This window comes from Pongo abelii, chromosome 19 (assembly GCF_028885655.2).
Source record: "Pongo abelii isolate AG06213 chromosome 19, NHGRI_mPonAbe1-v2.0_pri, whole genome shotgun sequence".
Taxonomy (NCBI): Eukaryota; Metazoa; Chordata; class Mammalia; order Primates; family Hominidae; genus Pongo; species Pongo abelii.
Window position 1 is genome coordinate 61,141,350 of NC_072004.2, and position 6,267 is coordinate 61,147,616.

Sequence of the window (6,267 nt, forward strand, 5' to 3'; positions counted from 1 at the left end):
TGGGAGGTGGAGGTTGTGGTGAGCTGAGATTGCACCATTGCACTCCAGCCTGGGCAACAGAGGGAGACTTCATCTCAAAATAATAATAATAATAATAATAATAATAATAATAATCATCATCATCATCTCTGGTGGTGCATGCAGAGCAGCCTGGTGGGATGAAGAGGCCCAGCTGGTGCGCTGCGTGGCCAGAGCTGGAGCATGAGGCCAAGCTTGGCATGCAGGTGCTCACCCGGCCAGGCAGTAAGCGGGGGGCAGCCTGGGCCACGATGCTTGCCCCCAGCTGGCCGACCGCCACGCCCTCTATAAGAGTTGGACCCCTGGCAGGGCAGGAGCCCAATTCGCCCACTTGCCCACTCAGGGGCGGTGATGGCAGCAGAGGCGGCCATGGGTACTTTAGAAGAAGAGAGCTTCAATCTGTCCTTCTCCACCTCTGATGCAGAATTTGATGCTGTGGTTGCATAATTAGAGGACATTGTCATGGATGAAAAGTTCCACTTATTACAGAGAAATTTCATAGACAAGTACTACCTGGAGTTTTGAGGATACGGAGGAGAATAAACTAACCTATACGCCTATTTTTGATAAATATATTTTTTTGGCAGAAAAAATATGTTGAAGAATAACCTCTGTAGCAGATTCCTGGATTCAATGTAGCAGTTTTCACAACTATGTTACAGCATCATAAAGATGAAGTGGCTGGTGGCATATTCGACATGCTGCTCACCTTTACCAATGTTTTGGCTTTTAAATAAATGTTTTTGGAATACAGAGCAGAAAAAGAAGGCTGGGGACTGGACTCAAGCAGTGGTCCAGTGGTGACGTTGTTGTGCAAATCATCTATACCAGCTTTCCAGAACAATCTGCAACACTAGGTCCTACCTCCAGCCAATAAATGGGATCATTCTGGATGTCACCGACCCAATAAGCCAACATAGTCTGCTCATGATGATGACAGAAGGATATGTCTTGGAAAGACTGACTCTGTTCTGCAATTCTTCATTCGTACTAAGTATCAACAGGTCAAAACCAAAATGACCTAACCCTCCTGGACCTATTTCTCCTGAAACGCCTTATTGAATTCATTAACCTTAAGAATTCTCCCCACTTAGTAACACTGGTACTCCTCCCCTCTTCAAGTAGACACCTCTCTCAGGTGTTTCTGAGTTCAACTCCTCTGGAGCAGGCCATGTCAATCATTCCACCTGGGAGACCCCTTCCCCCACTATACATGTTGGTGTGTAACAGTGTGGAATAATCCACCATCAACACCCTCTGTCCCAGCAGGCTTTACATGAATCTTTTTGTGCACTCACACCTCCTATTTACATGAGTCAGAGTTTCAGTCCTTCAGCTTCAGTGTGGTTTCTGATATTTATCTAGAGTGTTATTCACGCCAGCTGCCCATCTTGAGATTTCAGAATCTCCTATGACCACAGCTTGTATTGGCCATAGGAATCAATGGAAAGAGATGTCCTTTACATAAAAGCTACATGCAAAAAACAACTCCTCGTTTTAACATTTGTAGTCCTTGTGTCACTGTCTTCTGCTAATCCCATTGTTTCTAGAAGTCTCTTTTAAGTTTTAATTTTTTAAAAAATTTTATAGATGAATACTCAGGCTAACCTAGTAGGTATGATCTTGGAACTTCCATGATTACCCACTTAAAGATCAAAGTATTATATGCTGTGTGCTTTTTAGTCAATGCTGTGAAGGCAAAAATACTTTCTATGTTGGCATTCATTCTTATTTTACTGGGTACCTATGAATGTATGCTGTTTGCTAGAAATAGACCAAAAGATATCTTGTTCTTATAACATATTGGTGCATTTGCGTGTTTGCTGAAAATCCTTTCTATATAAACCAGTTTGCTAGGTCTCTGGTTAAGTAGGGACTTAACCCAGTTTTCTCCTGCCTTAAGTCTCTCCTACTGGGATGGTGTTCCACTGGTCCAGCTGAGCATGAGTAGGAGGTAATAAACAGCTTTACTGGTCATTTGTCTGCTTTGGTTTACTGCAATATGTGGTAAACTACTTATCAGGAAACATGTATACAATCTCTAGAAAGAAGAAAAAACATAGTAGTTCAATTCCCAATGGGTACCTTTGAAATTTTTAATAGTAAAAATAAGAATCTGTACTGAAAATAAATAGATCATCTGTAATGGAGGTAGGAGGTGATATGAATAAGACAGAAGTAAAATACCACAAAAAAGAACCCCCTTTACGTGGGGAGGTGTATGATTAAATTTCAAATATTTCCTAGTTTTTGTATTGTTCAGAAAGTGTATATAAATGTGATTAACTTTTGACTTTTAGTAAGAAAATAAGTAAAATTTTAAGTTACTTCTAGATGAATACTTTTTTTTTCTTTTTTAAGACAGGGTCTCGCTTTGTTACCCAGGCTGGAGTGCAGTGGTGTGAACACAGCTCAATGCAGCCTTGACCTCCCAGGCTCAGCCTCCCAAGTAGCTTGGACTACAGGGGTGCACACCACCATTCCTGGCTAATTTTTGTATTTTCTGTGGAGACAAGGTTTTTCTATGTTGCCCAGGCTGGTCTTGAGCTCCTGGGCTCAAGCAATCTGCCCACCTTGGCATCCCAAAGTGCTGGGATTATAGGCGTGAGCAGCTATGCCCGGCCCAGAACGTTTGTATTTTTAACCAGTGGAGAAAATAAAAGAATAAAGGGAACTTGATCAGCAAAATAGAAGTTAGAAAGGGAGAGACAAGGAAAAAAATAGAAAAATAATTAAAAAGTCAGAATACTGTAAATAGAAAGTACAAAATAACATGACAGACATGTCGAAATGTACAAATAATTACAATGAATGTATGAACTGAATTTATTAACTGGAACAGATATTATTATTACAAAATGTAGATGTAAGTTGTTTACAAGGGAACCACTTAAACTTCAGGATTCAAAGAGGTTGACAGTAAAAGAATGGGAAAAGCTATAGCTGGAAATTACTAACAGATATAAGGCGGGGGTAGCTATATTAATATTAAAAAATAAACTTTAGGTCAGGAAACATTATTAGAAATAATAACAAAAAGAGGAAAATTCTCTAGGAAGATGTAGCAGTTATAAACTTGTTTGCAATTAATAACCTCAAAATATGTAAAGCCAAAAGCAACAGAATTTCAGGGGAAAAGTAATAAATAATGAACATAGCACAAGATTTTAACAAATGTCTCTCAGTAATTGATGTATTAAGAGAAACAAAAAATCTAAAGAAGATTAGCAAAATTTAAAAATTTAATATAATGGAAATAAAGTAATTATATTCAACAATTAGGGGATTTATATTCTTTTAAATAATTCATGTAGCATTTACAAAAGTATACTAGGCCAGATAGCATAACTTATCAGCTTTTTGTTTCTAGAGACTGGAATTTTATGTAAGTAGAGTCATACAGTGCATACTCTTCTATCTTGGCCTAGCTTCTCTCAGTATAATTATTCTGAGGTTCATCCATGTTGATGTATGTATCAATAGTTCATTCACTTTTATCGCTGAGTAGAATGCTTTATTTATTTATTCAACAGTTAATAGACATTTGGATTTTTCTAGTTTTTGCCTATTATAAATCAAACTACTACGAACATTCGTGTACAAACGTTTACATGGACTTACGCTTTCATTTTCATTGGAGTGATAGGGCTGTTATATAGTAGAGATGTGTTTAAGATTTTTAAAAATTGCCAAACTTTTTAATAAACATTTTACATTCCCACCAATGGTGTATGATATTCCTTGGTGCTCTATATTCTCACCAAAAGCTGGTATGCTTTTTAATTGTAGCAGTTCTAGTTGTGCTATCTCATTATGGTTTGACATTGCACTTCCCTGGTGACTAATGATGTCGAGCATCTTGTCAAATGCTTATTTATCATTTCTAGGTCTTTTTTTTTGTACAGTGTTCAAATCTTTACTCATTTTTTTTTTTTTTGGTGTTGTCTTATCCATTTTGAGTGGCAAGAGTTCATTATATAGTCTGGATACAAGTTCATTATTTAATGTCTTAGTCCATTTGCACTATTAAAATAAAATGTGAGACTGGGTAATTTATTAAGAACAGAAATGTATGTCTTCACAGTACTGGAGGCTGGGAAGTATAAGATCAAGGCATTGGCAGGTTTGGTGTCTGGAGGCCTGTTTCTCATAGATGGCTCTGTGTAGGTATTCTCACATGGTGGAAGGTTAAGGGCAAAAAGGGGTGAATGGTATGTCCTCACATGGCAGAAGAGCAAAAAGGGGATTAAGTTTCAAATTTGAGCTCGGTGCTGTGGCATGTGCGTGTAGTCTTAGCTACTTACAAGGCTGAAGCAGTTCAAGGCTGTAGTGTGTGATGACGCTGAACGTGTGAATAACTACTGCACTCCTGCCTGGGCAGCATAGCAGGATCCAATCTCTAAAAAGAATGGTTTGAACATGAATTTTGGAGGGAAAGAATTCAAACCATAGCATTGGATAAATGTCTTGCAAATATTTTTTCTCAGTTGGTGGGTTATACTTTTATTTTTATAGCAATGCCTTTTGAAGAGAAGAAGTTTTGAATTTTAGTGAAGTCAATTTAAAAAAATTTTTTCTTTTGTGCTTTTTGTGTTCTTTAAGATATATTTTCCAAACTCAAAAAGAGATTGTCCTTTGAAGAGAAGGTGAAGCCAGATGGGCAAAGAGAAGCCTTCACTGAATGCCCTCCTTGCAGGAACACCAAACTGCACAACTATCCATGCAAAAACAAACCTCAAACCTTCATAGGAACCAAAAGTCAAGTGAGTGATCAGAGTACCTGGTTTTAACTTCATACCACTGAAAGAGAAACTGAAGAGGGTAAGAAAGATTGTCTTGAATTCCTGATTCAAGGGGAATCAAAAGGCCACACTTCCCCACTTCCCCAGCAGCAACTGTGTGGCATAGAAAGAGAATCTATGCACTTGGAAATGGGAGAGTGCAGTGATTGTGGGACTTTGCATTGGAACTCAGTGCTACCCTGTCACAGTGGAAAGCAGCACAAGGGAGAACTCAGCCAGTGCCTATGGAGGGAGCATTTAGACCAGCCCTAGCCACTGGAAAATTGCCTATCCCAGCAATCAGAAACTGAGTTCCAGTGAGCCCCGCTATAGCAGGCTAAGGTGCTCTGGTGTCCTAAACAAAACTGAAAGGTAGTCTAGGCCACAAGGATTACAATTCCTGGGCTAGTCCTGGTGCTGTGCTGGGCTTGAAGCCAGTGGACTTGAGGTGCATGCAACGTAGTGAGACATCAGCTTGGAGTGGCTATGGAACTGCTTGTGTCACACCTCCCCCCTACCCCAGATTGCACAGCTCACAGCTCTGGGAGAGACTCCTTTCATCCATGTGAAGAGAGGAGAGGGAAGATTAAAGCAGTCTTTGTTTTGCAACTCAGATACCAGCTCAGCCACAGCAGGATTATATAACAGGCAGAATCATAAGGCTTCCATTCCAGACCCTAGCTCCTAGATGATATTTCTAGATACACCCTGGGCCAGAAAGGAACCTGCTGCCTTGAAGGGAAGGAGCCACTCCTGGCAGGATTTATCACTTCCTGACTAAAGAACCCTAGGGCCTGAATAATCAGCAGTGGTAGCCAAGCAGTACTTGCTGTGGTCCTTAGGTGGAGACATAGAGTTGTGCTGGCTTCAAGTATGACCCAGTATATTCTCAGCTGTCATGGCTGTGGGGAGAGACTCCTGCATGATAAAAGGAGAGGGAAGATTAAAGGTGACTTTGTTTTGCAGCTTAGGTATCACCTCAGCCACAGTGGGTTAGAGCACAGGCTTTTTGGGTTTCTGATTCGAGGCCTTGGCTCTTGGGCGACATTACTGGACCTTCCCTGGGCCAGGGGGTGCCACTGCCATGAAGGGAGAGTCCAGGTCTGGCAGCATTCACCAAAAGCTGAGTAAAGAGCCTTTGGTTCAAACAGAAATTTTAGAGTTGGAAAATGCAATTGACATACTGTGTAATGCATCCGAGTCTCTTAATAGCAGAACTGATCAGGCAGAAGAAAGAATGAGTAAGCTTGAAGACAGGTTATTTGATAATACATGGTCAGAGGAGACAAAAGAGAAAAGAATAAAGAAGAGTGCAGCACACCTACAAGATCTAGAAGAGCAAAATCAACATACAAAAATCAGTAGCATTTCTATATGCCAACAGCAAATAAACAGTAAAAGAAATATGTTAAAATGTCCCTACTACCCAAAACAATCTACAGATTCAGTGCAACCTCTATCAAAATAC

General features: G+C 40.0%; 1 pseudogene; it reads left to right on the forward strand.

The window, feature by feature from the left end:
- The first annotated feature begins 387 nt into the window (after positions 1-387).
- LOC100445402 (ADP-ribosylation factor-like protein 2-binding protein) lies at positions 388-925 on the forward strand (annotated as a pseudogene).
- The last annotated feature ends 5,342 nt before the right edge of the window (positions 926-6,267 follow it).